The sequence below is a fragment of the Rhea pennata genome, chromosome 3 (genome assembly GCF_028389875.1).
Source record: "Rhea pennata isolate bPtePen1 chromosome 3, bPtePen1.pri, whole genome shotgun sequence".
In the NCBI taxonomy this organism is placed as follows: Eukaryota; Metazoa; Chordata; class Aves; order Rheiformes; family Rheidae; genus Rhea; species Rhea pennata.
In genome coordinates this window covers 7,258,589-7,282,733 of record NC_084665.1, presented here as the reverse complement: position 1 = coordinate 7,282,733, position 24,145 = coordinate 7,258,589, and positions in this window count along the sequence as shown.

Here is a 24,145-nt window from a genome sequence, read left to right as displayed (position 1 = left end):
CTCCGGAAACATTATTATTCCAGAAAACAATACAATTTAGAGCTTGTATAACTGCAAGAGAAACTGCTGGCCCGGCTCACAAAAGCGATATCATGCCTAAAAGTGCCCTCAGCACTTTTTTAAGAAGAATTAAAAATTATTGATCATACTGGAAGGCACAAGCCTTCCTATTCTACCCTCTTTAGAGGGTTGATAGAGTAACACATAAAAGACTAATCTACAAGGTCAGTAAGTGTGGAAACAATCAGTGAGACGACAGAATATGTTCAAGAGAGAAAAACTGGTAGGTCAGCCAATGAAAAGAAACAGGATAAAATTCAGAATGACTTAAGTACTCTCAGACAAGCTAAAAGCCTGGCAGAGTAGAAGTGAAGGTTTATTCATTTGCTGTAGCCAAATTCAGGCTAATAAAACTAGCAGTAGCAAACAGGGAAAGGGACTCTACCCTTGAAAGGCATAAAATTCAAGTCGCCAAGTGTACCTCTGCAAAGTCAGAGTCAGAAACACTATGTATTTGCCTGCTTTTCTTGTATTATTTTATATCTCTGCTGATTTTCAGATTCTATTACTATGGAAGAGAGGTGCCCCAAACTTATGACTCTCTAGTAGTCAACTATTTCTAAGCTACTACATGTTCTTCTTCTCTCCCCTGAAGTACTTGACTTTGTTTCTTTGGTTAGTCCCCATCAGCAAGTCTCTGTATCTTGAGCAGTCTAACATGAGTATTTCCTTCTCACTGTGCCTTAAAAGATGACCAGAAATGATCAGAACATTCTGTATAAGCCAGAGTCATTGATTTATTGGCATAATATTTTGGTAATATTGTGCATCCCATCCCACTAGGAGACTGATCATCATCTTCCACTGAAATCAGCTGTATAATAATGCCATCAATTTAAATGGAACTACGATCAGATTCAGTGGCCAAGTTATCAGGGAGGGGTTTTCATTGATCTTGCCACAGTGACACAGATCTCCACAAGAAATTACTGCTAATACAGCATCTGGGAATGGATAAAATAAATTTAAATGATGCTTTCTAATATGCACTATCATGAACTGTATCATTCAATAGTCTGTTAATTTACTTAACTTTGGCAGATGCTTTTAAAATTTCTCTCAGATTTTTAAAAATCTTGATTATCCCAAATAGAGTATATCATCTCCAAATTTTGTTCAAAGTTCATCCCAATTTAAAACACCAGTATTGACTAACACCAGTCCTAAAGCAGCATCTTTGATGATACCATGGAAAACTAGGCCAGTGGCCAACAGTACTGCTTTTAGCCACAATTCTTGGATATGCTTAAACATTCTAGTTGATTAGAGAGGCATGATTTTTCTTTTAACTAATCCATACTGGTTTATATGAATCACAGAGTAACTGTAATACAATATGATTTTTAAATACCATTCAAACCAGTTTTCGTGGTTCTCAAATAAGAACCCACGTGCCTATTCATTCCCTCTTTAAAACTAGGCAAATCTTAAATTTCTAATTTTACAGCATAGTTGCTGGTTTTAAAGAGAAGTTACGTGAAATGATTAGACTCTCAACATACTTGGTGCCAGCAGTGGAATGGTGTAGTGATTGCTATAGAAATGGGAAGATGATAGTTAAAATGGAAACATACCATGAGCAAGAGAAAAGGAAAAAGGATTTCTTAACCAGCAATAGAAGAAAGTCCCTTTACAAAGCAGGCTGGCAAGTAACGTCTTCAGAAAAAATGGACTGAGTGAAAAAACACTTGCATGCCTCATGTAGGTATAGCTACTGTCAATCTACAGTATCATCTCTTGAAATAAAAACGAGATTACCTAACTCCAAGACTGGATATATGAATTCTCTTGTACCAGTGAGGAGATGATGTGTTTTGTATTTCATCTCCATTTTGTTTTTTCTATGGTATACTTTATCCATTCCTTCCTCATCAGACACAGCTGCCATTGGCTTCAAGGTAGGATGTCATTCAATGCTATTAAAACTATTACTTTGAAGTACATGAATGAAGATGGAGTTCATACCTGTTTGGTTGTGATTGCCTAGATAAAGAGGTTTTGCATAAATTCATTTAATAAAGAAAAATACATATGCACAGTTAAAAATAATAAAAAATATGAAGTGTGTGATGTTCAAAAGCACCTACTTGGCCTAATTCTGCTGTTAATGGTAGAACTCCTATTGACTTCAATGGATGCAGAGTTAGGCCGGCACTGAGCACTTCTGAAATATCACTCCCTATAGAATGAACTCTTTGATCATTGAAGGCTTATTTTTTAATGACTTCACAGCTTATGAAAGGGGCACATTGACAGCTCTCTGTTTCTCCACACAGCAGACTTCACCATGAACTGGAGCAGTGTGAGCTTATTGATAAAATTAAGGTATCTCATCCCTGTCCTTTAGAAGTGAGGAAACATTTCTCCAAGTCTATCCAATCATGGTCTTCTCAGATGAAAAAGCTATGAAAATTAATATGAAAACTGGTTAGTTTTATGATGGATACCTTTCAAGGAAACTGATCACATAGGATATGGTGTGGCTAGCAGAAAGTCAAAGCTTTTAATCAGTACCAAGATGGAATAAAATGAAATATGTCAGTATTTTCTGAAAAAGCTTTTGCATTCGGTGCCTAATTCTCTAAGTGAGCTATGTTCTTAAAAGTTTGGGAGGAAAAAACACCACTGTGGGAAAAAAAAAACACAGAAACCTCTGATTACAGCACCTGTGATTTCTGTTGTGTCTATGATATTTCATTTACTCTATTTTTAAGGGACTGACCTAGTCCTGGTAGGTGGGAAGCAAGGATGAATGCCAAAACCCCAACATTTCTCACATGACCTGATTCACAGAAGTTCCTTTGCATTTTCAAATGAAGTTGTTTAACCATGCCAGAAAAAGTTACTGGAAAGTGTCATTGTGGCAGTACATGTGTGTGCAGTGTACATGATGTGTAGGTGGTGGGTAGGGGAAATTGTTAATGAAAAGGACCAAAAGACTGAAAGAGGAAAAAGGGGATTTAGGGTACAGCTAATAACAGGTCTGCTACACAGTGAATATGCCTGCATTTACTCTATTTGAAATGTTACATGTTACTGCTTATTTTGCTTTTTAATTTTCAGCAAGATCTCCTTCACTGGTATTCATGTTGAATCCAGGGTTTCTTGTTTCAAATTGTAGTGGAACCTCATTCTGAACAATTTAGTCGGGCAATGAAGGAAAGCTGGAGGTAGTCAGGCAGCAGAAGTTTCTGCTATACCTTAGCAGGCTGTCCTGATTAGAGTGCTATTATAGTTTGCTGCTCACAGAAATTAAGGAATTTATGAATCATTAAAAGGTGCAGGTGATAGAGAAGTTATTATAATAGCATTCAGAAATATTACAGGAACTATCACAAAAGCTACAGTGTTAACACCATTGACTGAATACAAATGCAACTGTGAAATTAAGTGATAGCTGAGGATGTAAATATGCCAGATTTTAACTGACCTCAAACCAGCCACTAGTCATTTGCCTGCAAATTTTTGATATGCAGTTACTTCTGCACAAAACTGTTTTGGATGTGATGAATAATTGAAAAAACACCCATGATTAAAAGTTCGCTGTGACTGTGTAAAGACCCTGGGCTGGAACTCAGGGAAACACAGGCCTGTGAAGGCTAGTAAGTTTTATGTTAAGCTATCTGTTTTCCTATATTAGCCCAGAAACCGCGAGCATATTCAAAAGATATTAGGGACCAAACCTCATAGCCCTTATGCTTATTAGTGATCAATTACTTACAAGCACTGGCCATGAATGAGAACAAGACTTATCTTAGTTTTCAGTTATCGACAGGGCTTCTAGAAGAACAACAGCAAAGGCATTTCTCTTTGTGTGTGTAAACATCAAGTATTAAAAAAATAAATAAATAAAAAAGGAAAATACACATTTCAATTTTCTGAAGACCTGATTTCTAAAAGTCTGACTTCCTGAATTGCAAACATGCCTCTTGAGCAACATGTACAACTAGTACTTACCTATATACATTACCAACACTACTAAAGATATCCAGTTTTTGTTATTATTTTGTTATTATATAGCCTATACAACTATTACAAGCAAAACTCAGACCTATTTAAACATTTGCTTTCAGAAGGTTATTCAGCTGCATTTAAAAAATATTTTTCCTTTGAGTTAAAGTAGTGAAAATCAAACAGGTTCAAGAGAAAAGATAATACGTATTGTACACAAGTAGAATTTGCTATATCTGAAAATTTGCTGATTTGTTTTTTTTTTGGGGGGGGGGTCTTTCTTGCACATTTTAATTGACTGGTTAAATTTCTGTGGGACTTAACAGGGCATAACCATAGCTATCCTGCTCTGCTGCTGTGGAAAGTTCTTAGCTACAGTCATTTTGCCTCTTATTGCCTGATACTGTCCCTCCGTATATTAGCCCTCACATCAGTCCTCTGCTCGGTATTTTTCCAATACCCTTTAAAACAAAGAGTCCATGCAACAGGAAAACAGATGAACCTGTTAACTACAGCTCAATTCCCCTCTCGCTCTTTGAACTAGAGAGGCCTGCCAGTTGACTGAAAGGGTGCGGCAGGTCGGGTTTGAAGTCCACTAACACAGCCGCGAGGGCTTGCTTGCACACCACCTTTCCACACTGCCTCTCACTCTAGTTAGAGCTACAGTAAAACTTCCTTTACTTTGATGAGCGCTGAAATTCATCAAGTTCATCTCTCAGAATACTTTTAAGACCGAAGAAAAATAACTAGCTTTACCAAGCTGCACCATTTTCTATTGACTAATGCACAGGACTAAGAGCCGAGATTCCTCGGTGCTGTGTTAGCTATATTACCTACCTCCCGGGGACACCTCGGGCAAGCCCTTTAGTTTCTCTGAGTCTTAGTTTATCCATGTGACTCTTCCAGGGGCCCAGCCAATTCAGTACTACAAAGTATTCACGGATTCTTAAATTTAACACAAAGTTTAAGGAATTAATTAAAAAATATGTAAAGGATGGACGTTCCTTTCTTGCTGTAATGAAAACATTTCTCTCATGTATCTGATTTCATCAAAAGCAAAATACTGGCCTACATACATATATGAAAAAGGCATACCACTTGCATAACGACCTTAGAAGATCAGCAGCAAGGGGAAGGAGTTCTCTGCTTGTGAGGATTCATTTGCTTGCTCACAAATCCCTAGTAATAGTAAGTTGTAGTTTTACTCTTTACCCTAATAGCCAGGACAGAGGAATTTATACATATAGGTTTTCACAATGTTTGTCTCAGAAATATTTATCATTATAAGAGGCAACAGATGACATTCCATAATGCTACCTCTTACTGTAGTTAACACTGCAGGGACGAAATCTGTCTCTGTCCTCAAATTCCATTATAATAAAAAAGCAATAAAAGAAAACTAACAAATGCATATAAAGTAAATAACTATTTCTGACAAATATGTGTTTGTCATCATAGCTGCCACGTGATGTAATCACTTACTCTTCCACTACAAATGAGAGCCAGCACAAACCAGTGATAGTAATAGTTTATTTTCATATAGCACAGCACATTTCAATCTGAAAGCCTTATTCAGAATACAGGCCTGCACCTCAGAGATGGTGAGGGATCTTCAGACTTCCAACAGAATCCACTATACCTATAGATACTCTGTGTCCTTTAAAAACTACCTATGCTATCACCTGCAAAATTGAGATCCCAGAGCAAAACTTCCTTGTAAAAAAACATCAAGAGCTATAAAGCCAACAAAAGAAAGAGCCAGAGTCACCAAATAATGCAGGATGGAAGGGACATATGGAGGTTGTCTAGTTCAAGGCTCTGCTCGCAACACGGTCACATCAGAGCAGGTTGCTCGGGACCTTCTCCAGTGTATTTTGAATACTGTCAACATTTGAGATTGCACACCCTTTCTGGATAACCTATTCCAGTATTTCACTACCTCCACTGTGAAAAGTATTTTCCTAACACCTTATCAGAACTTTCCTTGTTGCAGCTTGTGTCCATTGCTTCCTCTTTTGTTGCATACTACTGAGAAAAGTCTGTCTTGGTCTTCTCCAGAAGACTCGTATGCTCCCACTGCATACATGAAGACAGAAATAAAGATCTCCCCTTAGCCTCAAATCTGATTTTTCAAGGCCATTCTAAAACACCATGTGAGACAAATTACTTTGTACTAAATTTATCCACCTCTGAAAGAGAAAGTGTTGTGTCAATTCTACTGAGATTTTAATCTTTCCTGGAAACACTGCTGATAGAATTACTCATTGACAATTGATGAATTTAAAGTACTTCTGAAAATTAACAAAATTACAGATATAAAGTATTGCTTAGTGGCCATTATAATGTGCTGGAATTTGCCTGCTTTCATCATGTAATATTCTATGTGCTGGCTCCCAGTGGGATTTTTCACAATAAGATGAGCTGGTTTGTGCCCCAAAAGCACATGATAATAAATATTTCCCTTAATATAGCTTATACGGTGCAACACAGCTGGTTTATTTGTGTAAGCTTATATCATGCATGTCTGGATGTCTTCCACCTCAGGTCAGAATTATTTAAGAACTGCCATAGTTATATGAACACAAAATCCATATTTAGCAATAATATGTAACACGTGCCTACCTGGCAAGAACGAAAACTCTAAAAATAAAAAAGGAGAAGTGAGGACTAACAATATTCACCTAGTGAAAAGCTGAAGACCCTTAAGGCCTTCAAAGAATCAAAATAACTCACAGGATTAGGATGTACATGCAAAAGATGACAATTGCTGAATGTTAACTCAAGTGTAAAGCTTGGAAATGTTACAAAAACAGCAAATGTTTCCAGGTATACTTCAAATGAAATACAAAGTAGCTTTAACTGAAGTACTCATCACTTCAGAAGCTGCAAAATGGCACAAATACTGACCTTGACAGTTTTATAGGGATAGAACTTGTATGAAAAGGATTGGTTGTTCTCATCGTACTGAGTGCCAAAGGACGGCCCCAAAACAAAGGTGTATCTTCTGTGTTTTATATCTCAAATTCAAGGATTTATTCAAAAAAGAATGAAGTTTCCTTTAAACTTAAACCATTTAAATATGCTTCTGGCCTAATATGAGGTTATTGCTTGCCTATTTGCTTCTCCAGCCCTTACATCCCTTGTTTACATTTGCGGGTTTCAAATACTATCCAGTCTGGCAATGCTGTTTGTCTACCTTACCCAGGTAAAAAGCACTACTCAAGAGATAAGAATTAGGCTCTTGCTATTTAATCATTTCTTCTGCTAGCATTTGTGCTTTTAAGGAAGGATTGATACTGACTTTCCATTTGGCCTTTGAAGCTCCACGTCACTTGACCAAATATCCAGACGTGTGCATCAATAACAAGATCTGGGAAGATACACAAGCAAGATACGCAGCAAAAATAGCAGAAGTGGATCTTGTCAAAGCTTTTCTTTCCCTCTTCAAGACAATTTCTGTGTATTGCAGCTTGATAAAACTGCTTATTTCTGAATAACTGCATGAACAGATACTTCTCTACCACATTTGGTGACTCACCGTTTATTGCCAAGGAAAGAGAAAACCTTCAGTTATTCACCTGATACTTTCTGTAAAATACGTAACCAGCCTACATGGCGCAGCTGAACACCCTGACCTCATACCACAGTTACAATATACTTGCATATTTCATTTAATTTAAAGCATGTCTATAAATGAGGGTCTCAACAGTTTCAATTCTCTTAACTCAAATCTCTTAACGAAACTAACTGTGAGAACCAAAGGTTTCTCTCATACTTTGTTTTGTTACTAAATGCGTAAGATCTGACAGAGCTAAATGTCAGATTCTGACTTGCTTGATTTAGCCTTGCTATTTAGTAGTAATTATGGACAGAAGTCTCATTTAGGTGTATTGATCCAGTCTTTAACATGAGGAATAAATTCAGCAGTTGAGCTATCGGAAACACTGGCTGAATTCTCAATCCATGAATCTCTTCAAAGTAGAAACAGTAACACATTTGCTATAGTACCTGATTCTTACACACATATATCTGTATTTACACATGCTAAAAAAGCTTTTCCTCAGGGAGAAGCTATATAATAAGCAAGAAAAAAACTATGGCCCACCAATAAACCATATTTAGCAAAAGTTCCAGTTCTGCTTTCACTGAAGATAGTATCCCAATTCAGGAAAGCATTTAATCATATGTTTCGGTCCATCAGAATTCATGAGAGTCCTTAAGTAGGTGCTTCTTTTTAAAAGATGCTTAAGTGCCATTGATTTCAAGTACATGCTTAAGTGCTGTCCTTAATATAAATGATTTCTGAAACCAGGGATGATGGGAGTTTTATTACTGATTTTAATAAGAGCAGAACAGGAACTAAAGAATTTTAAGCATCCCAAATGCTTACCCAGATTGAATGCCTACATGACAATAAGGAAAATATAATCATATAATGTTACATATTTATATTTCAGCTACCTAAATAAAGAAATCCTACAATTAAGGAAAAATCCTAAGCTCCTCATGCTAACAAAAGACATTTATCATGGAAGGAATGAGAACTTCTCTATCTCCAGATCACTCTAAATTTTTACTTTCACACATTTTCTTATCTTATAGGTTTGTGGGGTATTTTAAGATTAAGAATACAATTTTCTAGTTAAATATACTGATTTTTTAAGTAAAAAAAATCCATAATATAATTCAATGAGAGTTACCATAATAGACTGTAACAGCTGCTATGGTCTATTGTGTAAATAAGTAATTACAGAATTTACAGACTATCATGTAAATATGTAATTATGGACTTTTTAAAATGTGCATTATTTCCTCGATAGTCTATCGTTTAAATATGTAATTATGGACTTTAAAACATGTATTATTTACTCAGACTGCAACAGCTCCTTGGGACAGAGCTGTTCTGGCCTATTGGGTAAACATGTAATTACAGAAATTTTAAAAATATGTATTATTTATTTGCTAGCTCTGCTGTCAATATATCATGACAGCCATTTTTAAATCCATAGTCTGTTGAGGTTTCATGGGTCAGTTAAAGCATGTCTCTGCATGGTTCTGGTGCCATGTAGTGAACCCTTTGACTTGCTAGGTATCTTATCACAGGGTCATCCAATGAAAATCATGTGGAAAACTTCACAGATTGATCCATTGATGGGTATTTTCTGCAAAGAGTCACAAATATAGTGAAAAAAACCCTCTCTGCCATTTCTTTCTTAATTTGAATACGGTAGAGTATATTTTCCTGTGGCTAGGAGTTGGTAGCTGGTAAAATATTCCTTGGAGGTTTTTCAGTAAGGCAGTGAATTTGGTGTAACGCAGTCAGAAGGTTTCCTTGTTTCCCCACAGCCTCTCAGCTCTGCAATCACAGGCCGTGTCTACATTAGCAGGTAAGGCAGCAAAACAAGAGACAATCTGTAGAGCAAAGCAGTTGGTACTAAGGACCTAATGTCCATGTTATATACTACTTGGCTGGTTTATTTCAGGCTAGTTCTGGCCCCGTGGACTGAGTGCCCCTAGCTGCTGGAGCACACTGGGCGTGCTCCTGGCTACTACCTACCAGCGTCATTTAATTCATGAGCCGTAGAAGGCAACAGTCAATAGAAAGAAGGCCTGACTGATGAGCCACCGGACAAGACACTCAACAACAGCAAGAGGTCATCTGAAGATGAGCTAAAGAGATTTAAAGCTAGTGGGAGATTCTTTGGTACCTCCCTATAGGCATAGGTATACATGTAAGCATATATGTAAACACATATGTTATTTTCTACATTAAAGAGGTCAAACTACGTTTATTTTTGAAAGGCAGAAAGAACTGTTTCATCCAAACCTATCATTCAGTTAGCAAGAGAAAAAAGCTGAGAAGAAAATGTATAGGAGATAGGAACTATAGTCTAAGCAAGTGACAACCAGGAGTGCCATTAAAATGAAAAGCAACATTATGGAATCCAGGAGCTTTGAAGACTCCAGCTGTGAAGAGGATTTTCAGCTCTGCATGATGAATACCATAGATCATCATGGATTTTCTGCAGTAATGACTCTTTCTTTCTAAAAGTAGTTGGAATTTTTTGCCCTCCAGGCCATGGGACTTCACCATCTGAAAAGCAGGTAACTTTTAAGCACTTGTAAGAAGGGTTCTTGTAAGCAGGTAACTTTTAAGCACTTGTAGAAGTGCTGTTCATTGCAGGCCTGGATCTGAACTGTAGGATTTCTTTCCAGAACCTGAGACTCTGCTATACTCCTTGCTCTTTTGAGCTGTTTATTCTGGAGCTCAGCCTGCATTTACAAGGTCATGCCAGATACTACTCGTCACAGTATATTGCTTATGCGTGAAATCCTCATTTTGTGCAATGCTCACAAATATATATTCAAGTCATAATATCTTAATGTCCAGGGATATTTTGAGCATGCCAAAGTGAGGGTGGCTGCCACACATGTTCTGCATTATTGTGACAAAATAAGGCAAAGCAGAAAGTTGTCAGTTTGAGCCTAGAAGTCTTACGGGAAGGTGAATATAGCTGCATTTCTGGAACTAGGTGGCTGGTAAGACCTTGCCTTCTGTGTCTGCAATTAGTTACGTGTTGAAGTAGACATGCCAAAATTGGAAGCAGTGTCCATTTTGTAACAGTAATTACAATGAAGCCATTTTCAAGGTGGGATTATGGGCACTAAACCGCTGGAACTGACTGTGCTGCCCATGCGTTAAATCCTCATTTTGTGCAGACTTAATGAAAAAGATAGCTTCTTGTAATATGTTCTGTTTTGTCAGTTGCTCCAACACAGCAGTATAGAGATGCTTTCTTTATGCTTAATACATGCAGTGATAATTTTTTTGCATGTTCTTTCTGTAAATGTTCCACCACAAAACATTCTGTTAAACTGGAATTAAGGTTGTAAATATGCATTAATAAGTTAGAGTCAAATTCTGTACTAATCGACTGCCCATGCAACCTCATTGACCTCGATGGAGAAAAAGCTATTGAAGAACATTACAGGCTGGATTCTTATCCCAGAAAGGCTATTTTATCTTCATGTTCAGTTGTATGACTGAGAACCAAATCTCATGGTGAACTTCCTAAGAAATACATGCTGGATTAAACTCACACTTTACAAACATAAAGAACAAGATCACAAAAGCACTCATCAGTGCCCTAACTCTGCTCTCATTAGAGTAAACAACATATTTAGCACTGATGTTAATGATAACAGAACTAAACTAGTAATCAGCACTTTCAGAAATCCAATCCTTTGTGATTCAAGTTAAATAAAATATTTAAAATTTCTTTAGTCTCCCTGGTTAACCTCTTCGCAAAGTCTTACCAGCCTTTCATGTACATAGCTATATCCTAGGAGGAACCACCTAATACAATGACCCCCAATTTAATTCGCATACCAGCCCTATAAAACATACATTGTTGGCAAAATCTCTGCTAATTCCTCATTCATTGAGGAATGAAGCTCAGTGTTATTTTGCCTCTTACCCTTGACAGATCTCTCCATTCCTACAGCAGAAACTAAAAAAAAGTTTGAAACAAAATTATACTCCTGTTACCATTTTCTTAACATTTCTGTATGACTATCCTGGTCAAACAGCCAAAATCTGGCATCAGTCTTATAGTTACCCAGAAAACAGAATAAAATGTATATGTATAAATCCAGCAAAAGAAAAAATAGTTGCAAAGAGTGGATTTTTACTGGCAGTGCCAGTGCTGCACTAACTGCACAGATCTCAGGACAACCTGGGAAATAACACGACCTTCCCAGAGTTCAGTCCTTGCTTACACTGGACATACTAACATTTTTAGGGAGACAAATATGAGTTCACTTTCTACCTAACTCTGCAACTGTCTTACCCATTAGCTGGTCATTGTTTTGCCAAGCTCTACATGTTTTTCTCCTCTAAACACCCCCATACTGAGTGTTTTTGAGTGTTAAGTCTCAGGGAATTCTTTTCTTTTCTTTTCTTTTCTTTTCTTTTCTTTTCTTTTCTTTTCTTTTCTTTTCTTTTCTTTTCTTTTATCAGACATAAACTTGAGATTTTTGTGTAAGTAGTTTCAAGAGAGACAGCTTGCTCAACAAAAATCCTTAAATCTAGGGAAATGTCAGTTTGCATTAAAAAAAAAGAAATGTTACCTTGATCTTCACTAAAGTAGCAGAAAGTAGCAGCAGTTTAGAGATCAGAGCAGATAACCAGTGTAGCCTCTGGACCAGAACAGCAGGTCTGACATGATATTCAGGTAAATAGCCAGAACAGAACAGGGATTAACAGTTAACAGGCCATTTAAATTAAGAGCTTTCCTTGAGAAAACAGCTTCAGACCTTCAGAGACTCTAGCAGCTGACAGCTCAAGCAGGAAGTAAAGTGGCAAAAAAATCGAAGCGTATGGGGAATTTCCTCAACAGGCCTTTTATCCACAAAATGTAGAAACCCAGCCACGCCTGGCCTAAATGTAGATGTAGCAGAATGTAGCTGGGGCGAGGAGAGAATAAAGAGAGAAAAGGAAATGAGATTTTGAGCAATGATCTTCCCAGCATCAGAAACATAATTTTCTTCACTTCAGAGCCACAATTTTGCAACGCTTGGCGCTAAGCTGCGTGCCCTCGCTTCGTAACTTTGTGGAGCAACCTGCCACCGCGGCGCCCGGGGACGCGGGACAGCTGCGGCAGGTTTGCGGACAGGCGTGCAGGCATCCTGCACTGAAGCTATCGCCCGCAGGCCACCCAGGCACCCTCCTGGCACCCCGCTCCTGCAGTCCTGGCAGAGTGCCGCGCTGCAGAATCGAACGCTCAACAAGCAAACTTGGTGGCACCACAAAGCCTCCGCCATCTCCACGTTTTTGCCATGGTTTCATGACAAATGAATGGTTTCAAGGCACGGCTGCTGCATCGATACAAACACAGGCTTCTCAATACCATAGCAATAAACAATTGTAGCCCTCACTGCCCCCAAATTCGTGGCACACATGTCAAGCCTAGTTCAACATTGTAACTTTTCTGCAGGTTTAGATGGGAGATGAAGAATTGTGAAGGGACTTGCTAAAAAATGCTGAGAAGAGGCACAAATGAACATGAAAAGTGGATGTCTCAAACTTTCAGAATCCCCTATCCCTTTTTTTTTTCCAAAGTACCTTGTAGCTGTAAAACATCGGGCATTTTTCTTTTGTTCAGGAGCTTGACCTCCACAAAATTTTTAAGCAACGAACTGCTTTAAACTGCTGCTACTTTCTGCTACTTTATTGAAGATCAAGGTAACATTTCTTTTTTTATTTTTAATGCAAACTGACATTTCCTTAGATTTAAGGATTTTTGTTGAGCAAGCTGTCTCTCTTGAAACTACTTACAAAAGAGAAACGAGGAAAGCAGTACCTTGGCTCCTTCTCCCAAAGAGCGCAGATACACAGCCCAATCTCACATGGCTCAAGCCACCGCGCATTTGTGCAGGAGCAGAGCCCCAGATACATATGTAGATTTTAACGAAGTATTAGAAAAAGCCAGGAACCAGCCAACTGTTTCCCCTAGCCCCTAAGCCCTGCTACCAGAAGTAGCAGTAATTTCGCTGGGCCGCCCGTGCTCGGCCTCCCCCGTGACACGAGGGCCGGCACAAGCAGCGCCCGCGCGTTGCCACGTCCCGACACCGCCGCTGCGGGGCTGAGCGTGGCGCAGACACGGCGCCCGCGCGCCCGCGCCGCGGGACTGGGGGGGACAACCGCTAGCCACGTCTGGGAGGACCGAGGCGCCAAACCGGCCTTGCAGCTTCCCAGCTCGCGGAAAGATGTGCCGGGGCCGGGGAACTTTCCGACGGACACGCGGAAGCAGCGCGCGCGCTCTGTTTGGAAGGGCCGTTGCCAGGTTTTGAGAGCCAGGCACCCTTCTGGCTGTTTCGCGGGGCCCGGGGTGGGTTTTCGGGGGGAACGCCGAGGGCAGCTGAACCCCCTCCCGGCAGGAGGGAGGATGTTTGGCCGCCAGGCGTTTCAGGGGCACAAGGCCTCTGGCAGAGAGGGCGCGCGGGGTCACGGGCGCCGCGGGGAGCGAGGGCGTTCGGGGGCTCGGGCGCTCGAAGCTCGCGGCCCACGGCGCGAGCGGCTCTGCGGGGCGCGAGGGCGCCTGGGGGTGCCGGCGTTTGGGGCGAGCGGGCCCGGGGGGCGCAGGGCTGGGCGCGGGGGCCGGGGCCGCCGGCGGGGCAGGCGAGCCGGGGGCCGCGGCGCCCCGCAGCCCCGCCGCAGCGCCCCGCAGCCCCGGCGGCGGCGGCGGCGGCCGCGGGCGGGGGGCGCGGCGGGGCCGGCCGCGGGGGCGGAGCCGCCAGGCAGCGCCGGGCGCCGCGACCCCGGGGCGGGGCGGGGCGGCGGCTCCGCGGCCGCGGCCGGGCGCTGCCCCTGCCCGCGGCGCGGCGCGGCGCGGCGCGGCGGCGGGCGCGGCCCCCGCTGCTCCCAGCCCCGGCGTGTCCCGTCCCCGTCCCCGTCCCCGTCCCGCTCCCCCCCGCCTCGGGCACACACGGCCCGGCCCGGCGCGGCCGCCGCCCGGGAAGCGCCGGGGCGCGGGTCCGGCCGCGGCGAGCTCCGCACTTACCCGGGCCGCGGCGAGGTGTCGGCGGGCGCGCTGCGGCTCGCCGCTGCTGCCGGGGGCCGCGGAGGGGGAGGGGGGGGTCCGTAATCCAGCGGTCCTGGGGGCTGCCAAATGTAAACACTCCGCCATGATTTCTTTGTTTAGATAATTGAACCTGCCTCCCTCTCCCTCGCCGACTCCCGCTCGCTTTTATTTATTTATTTCCACCCCCCCCCTCCCGTCAGCATCATCATCATCATCATTATGGCTTGTGTGTATGGTGGGGTGTTTATTTATTTTTTTTTAAGGGGTTGTTATTTAGTAGCGGCATTTAACAAGAATTGCAGGTTTGAGTATACATACGTGTGTGTATATATATATTTACGTGTGTGTGCATACCTATATGGGTGTGTGTGTATGGGGTTTGGGGGGTGCTGGGAGAGGCATTAGGGAGAGGAAGGCACCGCTGCCGCTTCGGGGCTCGCGCCCTTGCGAGGCGGCCGGGCCGGCGGGGCGCCGCGCTCCCCGGCACGCCGCAGGGGTTGCGCGTGCAGCACCCGCTGCAGCTGGGAGGTGGCTGCACGCGGTGGAGCAGACGCATGGAAACTTCCAGAGGCAAGTTTCCTCGCTGCACTTCCTGCGGATTTCAGCCGGGAATGAAAGCAGGCTTCTTTGTTGCTATTACGTAGGAAGTTCCCGTGGGGTAATATAGAATATAGTTCTAGCTGTAGGAAATTATCAGGAAGCATCGGCACTGTTAGTGTTTTGTTTGCATTCTGGCCTTGGTATCAAGATTCTCCATTTGGAAATACCAGAATATTTCCTATTTCAGTGCAAACTGAAGACATCAAAGCACTTCATCAGTGTCCATAAAGGAATTCCAGCCCCCATCATAAATCCATCTTTACAGACAGAGTACCTGATCCCATCAGATCACAGCTTCCCAGGGCTCCAGGAGAAGTCCTCTAGCACAGGAGGCAAGAGGCTGAGTTCTGGAGCTGAGCTCTTTGCTGCCCGGGAAGGACCTGGTGCCCAGCAGTTCCCACAGGGCATTCATCTTCCAGGAGGATGAACCTCAACCACGTCCCTCACCGGCGGTGTAGAAGAGGGGATGGTGGACTCAAGAAATTCTCTCTGGCTTGCATTTTGTTACTTTCCATATTACGTTCCCCAGTGAAGAGTACTGCCTCTCTTTCTCTCTGCTGTTTACTTGACCATCATTCACTTCTGGGGGGGGGGGTTCAAATGCTATAAAATATACAGCATTTCGAGAGGTGTCTTTGCTGCTGCTGTGTAGAAAGAGCCACAGCACACAGACAATTAAAAAAAAATCATTATATAGAAAGGGTGACTTACTTACATTGTTATGCAGTGAAGATAAAATGCTTAGTGACAGCATGCCAATCATCAAAGAAGTTTCCAATACATTTTCCCCTGAGACTGTCAGTACGGTAATGATCACCATTCCTATAGCCAACTGCCTCTGCTTTGAAAACAGATCTACGGCTTGTACGTTATTGTATCTTAACCACTGCGTCTGTCCTTGGCAAGGTGCTCATTCTGCAAAGGATCACCAGCTTGGACCCCCCACACCTTCACTAAGTCTCAGTAATCCCTTGTAAAGCCCTTGTTAGTTCTCGGAATAAGGTTCTCTCTTCTGCTCTGTACACACTGAGCACAAAGAAAAATAACGAAAGAGAAGTATACATCCACACTATTACACTGATGCAGACTCTTTCAGTCAGTAAGAACACAGGATTTCAGAACTGCACAGTTACTTGTAAACTATTTTACACTAAAGCACTGAGAAGTTGGTTGGCCATCGTCATTAGTCAGTCAGAGCAGATGACTTGCCACGCAGGCCCTGGAGTCCTTGGCAGCTCGCACACCACTCTGTGTAGTTTGACATCATTTCCATAGTTGATATGCTAAAACAAACACCACTACTCAGTTTTTAATGACAACTCCAACCCTCCTGTCCCACTTCTCGTTGTTGCTTCAAGCATCATTTTGGGAATAATTTCTACTTTCTGCTTTCTCCTCTTCCCTCTTAAAGGTTATGTTATTTGTTTGTAATTGTATTTTTATTTTATGTTCTCAATAAACAAATTGTCTCTGCCAGAATTTCATTGTTTCAATTTCATTGATTTATGAATTTCATTCATAATCTCCCCTTAGTGGAGTTTATACTTGTGGCCATTTAAATTCATTTCAAGCTAGAAGTTGTCATAAAAGTTTCCAGCTTCTCAGCCAGATTTGAGTTACTATATTTAATTTATACCCAGCTCTTAGGCTTTTGGTTTTTTAAAAAAATGAGAGTAAAGATAGAAATATTTTTGTTGTGGTTCCAAATGGTGTCATCATGCTGTACTGATCTTGTGTTCATTCCACTAGCTCTTCAAAAGGACATGCCAGAGTATTTGAGACATGACTTTGGAAAGGTGTTGCTTTACAGTCTTTTAAAAATGAATTACTTCTTTAGCCTAAAACTTTCTATTTACTCTAGAAAAAGTAGGCATTGTGTATGCATAACAGTATTTTTACTGCATTCTTAGACAAGGCTTACTGAACAGTAAACCAGTCTTCAGGTTATCTTAAAGACAGCAAAAAGATTTGCTATACTTTAAAAAATAACTTTTGTACAAATTTGTTTGTTTTGTGTTATTAATTTTTCTGAATATTCACGAAGTCAATTGGCCTTAGGAGGAGATTTTTATTGGAGTAGATTACACTGGATATCTTAAATTTCCTTTCTCTACCCACCAATTTCAGAAACAAAATACACTGTGTCCTCTGCCATGAATTCCATTGTATACATCCAGCTGAGTAATCACTCAATGAGAAATGTTTCTACCAAGTCAAACTTCTGTTTACTTCAGAATTTTTATTATGCAACCTTTTAACCTTACTGTGCCAGGCACAGTAGAACATGTTAAAGCTATTGGTAACATTAAATAAACGTGACTAAGATAATGCATACATATTACATGTATGTGATAAAGTGGATCCTCTGATAGATCCTATAGTCTTGGAGTAACTGTAGGTTAAAGACAGACAAACAGAGCACGACCAGGCGGATTGGCATATTTTTCCAACCTCTTTTTTCTCAGACAATAATTTTCAGCTTTGGAAAATCACAGAAAATCATACCAAACCAGCATGGCAGTGTTACCTCTCACTTTACAGAGCTGTAAATGATTTATTTCATAATTAGCTACTGTATCATAGTACCATGTAATGTGCAGAAGCATACAGGACCATGGAGCACTATTGGAACATGGAATAAATGCCAGTCCCTGTCTCAAGAGCAAGGAGTCTAAAACACCAAAATATAACAAATACATGACTGAATGAATACTGATTGCATCTCTTCACCTCTGCACCTATATAATGAGTAATCGACTCTTTTGCACTCTTCACGGGAGAGGTGGATCTTAAGCAGGGAGCAGACTACTTACTGGCTTGAATGGGGATGTAAGCAGAAGGATCAGTTGCAACACAGAGACCATAGGAGAAAGTGTGCCAAGAGGCATAATAATAACATCGTATATGACTATCTTTATGGTCTATTGTATGTGGTTTCTCACTCTGGAAACAGGCACTGGTAAATGGCTATTTTGCAGACAAAGTTTGCAAGAATTTTTAAATCTCTAGCAAGATGCCTATGTAAAGGGAATGTGCGTTATTTTCCTCCATTCTCCTCATTTGAAAGTTGAGCATCTACTTGTACTCAACTAGTTTATTTGTAAAGTTGTTTTCTATATTAGTTTACCTTCTCTGAAATTTCACTTGAAATGTGTGTGTGAAAAAGTACAGTGATATGTAAACTAGCTGGATTTTAATCAGTGCAATATGTATCCACTACTCATATCCTCTTGTCATAAAATAGCTGCAGTGTGATAGCCTATACCTGTAAGATGCTGCACTGTTGTATAGGGGTGCAGAAAGAGATCCTAAAAAATAGCAGTAAAAGTCCGTTGTCTAAAAAGTAACATCTAGTTCCTGAAATAAGGTTAAGATTAAATCTATTATTCCATGAGTATGCATCTCCTGGACCAACAAGAAAAGATTCAGGTGCTGAGTTTCTTTTCTGTGAGCAAATCTCACCATTATAAACCTAGGTAAAAGCAATTATGGAAGAAAACATGAAAAATAAAGTTTTCTTTGAGTGCTCTGCACTAAGTTAACAAATTAGCATTGTACAACAGTAACACTGCATTAATTATGCCACTATTTTTTTCCTTGGTGATAGATTATTGTTAGTAATTCATCACTGTAACATATTAATAGTGGTATTAGTTTTTAAACAGAACAATCATATTAGTAGCATACTTGTCATATTAGTGAAAATTAATAAAATGATGAAAAATTGCTACCAAGGCTTTGGGTCTCTAACACAGCAAGGAAATCACTTTTTCCCAATCCAGCACATTTTCAATGACCATATATTTTCTTGTAACAATAAGACTGTTTTACAGTTTTCTCTGTCCAAATGCCAGGAGCCATTTGGAAATATTTATGCCATCCTTTTAATGCCAAGTATGTGTATTCTTTTATGATTCTAATACTGTATGTTCTGCCTTTTAAAAGCCTGAGTGCTGTCATTCACAGCCTCTGGCGTGAGGCCATTTGAAGCCATTAACTCTCTTTTTGTTGGGGATTGAGAGTCTGTTCAGTCCAGCATACTTCTAGAGTACAATACAACTGCCCGTCGTAAGGATTAAGCTGTATCTCCTACAGAGGCACTCATCTGTGAACTTGTCTTACATGCCTCCAACCAGTCACTTGCCTGATAATTTTGTTTGGATTTTTTTGTTTTGAAGGCAGAAAGCTTCAGGCCTCTCTGAACATGCTCCTGCCCACTTCTTCACCCTGCCCTTTTATGCTTTCAGCAATTTTTCCTCTGGCATGGTATTGGTGTCTAATATAGAAGGATAATATGTGGATTACCCCAAGATCACTATCAGTAACAACCTGAATGAGGTAACAGGGTTGTAGAGTGGCATTTCCTACGCTATCTTTCACGAACATTCAGTACTTCAGAATCAAAAAAGGATGAAACATCACCTGAACCCTGAGAGTCTCGTCTGGAACTGGAGTCACTGGTTTCATCTGTCTCATTGTGAAATCAGGAAGAAAATCTCCAGTACCTCTTCTGTTTAAAGGTTCAGCCAGACAAATCATGTCTCCCATTTAGGCAAACAATTTAGATTGGCTGTTTCACAGCTTACAAAGCAGTTTCTGTGGCTTCCATCTGCTACTTTAACGGACGACGTTAATAGCCTCCATTTGATTAACCAAAGAATGGGACATTGGAAAAATAAGTGTTTAGAGCCAAGGATTTGGCCACAATTAAGTCAAGGGTGAAATCAGATATAGTTTTTATTACACAATCAGGTGACTACAGCTAAAACATACCTCTACACAAAATCCCCACTACCATAAGCTTGAACCATCCTAGGGGAGTCAGAGAACTGAACCAGACTGTTCCAATCACAAATTTGACCCACACATACAATGGGTTAACAATAACGACCTTATTGCAAAGGTTAGTTAATGTTTATAAAACAGTTTTTATTCCCTAAACTGCTCTTGTATTAGTTAGGTCACAGCATCCCTGGGAGTAAAAGTGGGTATGTGCAATGGCGACACCTAGGCTGTGCTTTGCTGAAAAAAAGTTCTTCAGGAAACATCAATACTCATGTTATGACCAGCTTTACAGTGACTGTCTGCCCTGAAATCCTCTCAGCTTCACCCTTGGCAACAAGTCTGTCTGGGCCTGGAAATGCTCCCAGATCTGTGCTGGGTCTGGTCCCTCTCCTCACCTTTCCCAATAACATGGAGAGTTCACCAAGGCATGGCATAACTGGCACACCAGGCCGAGATGTCAACCAGTGCCAGTCCCAGGACTCCCTGCCCTGGAGATCCCCTCTGTTCTCCACTTCTCTGTATTCGTCTTAAGAGCAAACAACCCATGGGGAAAAGCAAATGGCTGAGATGATCCAAAGCCTGGCATGGGAGCAACTGCAGAGAAGTCAAGTTGGTATCTTACTATCCCTTTTCTGAAATTGAATTTTTCAAATAACTCTAAGCTATTAAGATGTAGAACAAAAGACAGCTGCAAGCAGCTGTAGCACTTCAAAATGAAAAGCTCTCCAGCAATGTTTATAGAGTTGTGCCGTGTATTGTGCCACTGTTTCTCATACAAAACATTAGATTGACATCTGATCTACACATAACATGCATTTGACTGACATGGGCATTTATTATACATTGATGTGACATATGCCAAGCATAACAGCAGCTTTGACTGACAACACAGCAATAAAGGACCTGTGCTATCCATGTTTGATTCGGTATGTTTCCATCCAACCTATTTAGAGGTAATAACTACACTACTGATACGAGAAGATATTTTGGAGTAATATGGCACCGCAAATTGGCCCAAGTGGCACTTAAGTCCACAGCAGAAGGAGCAAGAGGTCTTTTTAGTCTCTAAGCATTTAGAAAAGATAACATAACTAGGGCTCCAGTGAATTGGAGTTGTCAAAATTCGCACCTAGGAGAAAGGGGGTGCTGGGCCTGTTGCCAGGAAACAGCATCTGGTATCACATTTCTAAAAGGATGCATGCATATGAATGCAAGTGGGAGCTGCATGATAAATCTGCCTCCGAAATTGCACCTCCTCATGTCTGCATTGTGGCGTCCCCCCATATGAACTTCCTTGCCCTGATTCTTTAACAGTGCTTCACGCAACAGCCAGAGACATGGAGGCAGTCATTTGCTGGACCAGTTACATGTTCATTTTCACAACATGACCAGTCTGACAGGCTATGTCTACACGGCCAGAAAGCAAGCTTAACTGCACTCCATAGCACTTAACCACTTGCACGCTTCCTGGCACAGCTCTGATCCCTGCGAGCAAGCACTTTGTGAGGCTATGCTTCCACAAGGAACCACTCCGATAGGGCTGGGTGGACAGCACCGCACTCAGCTTGGCTCCCTCCACTCTTCACAGTCCTCCAGCACTGTCCCATCAGCTTTTTTAACCTCTAATACTTGGTGTGCCCTGATGCCATACTCCACAGTTAGGGCAACCCATATCTTTAGTTTCATGCTATCAAACACAACTCTCACAGTGTTGCACATACTGTGAACAAAAACACACATACACACACAAGAATAATTCTGTTTGTATTGACACGCGTACATCACACAGGGCTCAGAGGAGATCCAAGGTTAAGTGCTACGTACTGTGGTCATGGCTAGCCAATTCTCCTTGCCCATAGGGCCAGAAGACATCTCTGTCCCTGTTTTATTTGGGGGGGCCGCGGAAGATACAGCTGTAGAGGATGGAAGAGAATAAAAAAACCCAGGAAGGATTACCAGATTACCAAATAGTCTGTGCCCCATTATGCAGTGTATTGAAATAGGTTGGCAGAGGAGATTAGAAATATTCATTTTAACTTTTCCAAGACCGCTGCATATCTTTGAATGACATAAACCTCCACAATGTATGTTGGTAGAGCCAGGCAAAATCTTTCCTGGGGGTTCCAGGCCCTGGGCAGGCCCCTCGGCTAATGATGGCGTGAGCCGGCCACCAAGGACCGTGAGAACCTCTGGTCCTCAGACAAGATTCACGGAGCTGTTTTATGGCGTGATGCTATAATCTTAACAATGGACGGCATCTCACTGAGTTTTCATAAGTATATACACACACAAATAACCAATTATTCCATCGAACTATGAAACATATTTTTTCAGAAAGTAAAAAGAAAAAACATGGGATATTCTTCCAGGTACCCACTCTGTTAATGACATCAGCACAACTTTCACAGATTCTTTATACCTCCAGTGAGGGCCCAAGTATAGAGCTCTTTTTAGACAGAATTTCTGTTGGCTGTCAATGTGGGCCTTCTGGGTAGAAAATGAAGACATTTTCTTTGTATTTTTTCATTAATTCCCCAGCAATATCTTTCTTTGTCCTAAAGTTTAAGATCCAAGTGATTTTCCCAACTAGATTATATTTTTTAAGTATGCCATTTTTTTAAAACTTAAACTACCTGATATCATTTAAATTGAGGGGGGGAAAGGAAATGTAGGAACTAACAATGTGAAAGCACTTTCTTGAAAAAAGACGGGATTTCTTTTTTAAAAACAGTGCCTCCTCTGCTTCCGCAATTAAGAGAATAGCTGGCATAGTAAAGGCAGGTTGTACGGTAAAAGAAGGTTGCGAAAAGTTTTAATTGTCCAGGTAGGTGTTAGTCCAGGTAAAAGAGACAAAAAGCTGGTTGAGGGAGATACAGAGTAAGTTAATGTTCCTGCAAATGATTTCTTGCCTTGTATTTAAAAGGCTTTTTATTTCAGACGGCCTTTGTGCTGTAACTGTTCTGTGGATAAGTAGGAATACATTCTCCAGAATGTCAGTCCTGTATTACTAGGTGAGTGCTATATTCATTTTTAAATATGGCCTTGGTATACCATTTTGCTTTTATTTATGATCTTATTACTAATTTTAATTACATTACCCTTGTATATTTTTGATCTTTTAAACTGTATTTTGTAATAAAACACTGGGGTACTTTTGGGGCAGCAGGCAGTACACAGGCATATTTTCTTAATAAGGAATGAATCATTTATTATGATTATTTACACCAGATCTGAAGTTTGTCAGAATCCTAGGCTTTAATATGCTCTTATTCACAATGGTATAAACAGGAGCAGCTCTTTCATATTAAAGGCATTTTGAGTGCCTTTATGTTTAGAGTGAACAAGAAACTCTAGCAAGTGGATATTTTTACATATAGACCAGCAGCTTGTTGGTGGCAATATATGAGGGATGTACAGAGAATTTTTACATTCAAGCATAGTTGAGAAGTAGACTGATGTCTGTCATCTGCATATGAGTTTAGGGCCTTTCCATTTAGAGCGATTTTTTTTTATCGCAGAGGCAAAGACCGCACGCATGTCATATTCAAACAGCCAGGTCGCAGTCTGGTAATGGTTGACGAGGACAGTGTTGTATTCCGTGTTGGAAGGCATTGCTTTCAATAAGGTCATCATTGCCAATATACACAATTCGTGAGTGTAATTACCAGACCAATGCTGGTGTTTTCAAGGTAAAATGACAGTTTCTTTCTTATGAATAGCAATAGTATTCTTGAATGAGACACAAAGAAAACTATGCCATGACTTAACATCTTCTTGCCTACAGTGAAATGAATACCATTCCTGTCACCTACATGAGCATTATAGAACAGATGAGCAAGCAAACAATAATTTGAGGCAACAAAATTCAACTATAAAGATGACTGAAATTTCTGCACATAAATGCAAAATAACCTATGTCAATACTTCCCACGAATGAGGTTTCCAAGGGTGAAAGTAAAAAACCAGCAAATATGTTTTTGTGATAAGATTTCTATTCTTCCCCACAGCAATCTGCTAATCTCTTGTCCAAGAATATCTGATCTGGTATAAATCTAATGCATTGAAAAGGGCTACAGATTCTCTAATCAATTTTGGTTTAATCTCAGTGCTCTCAAGCTAACTTTGCCATAGATAATAAGTAATACAGATTATAAGCATCCCTTTGG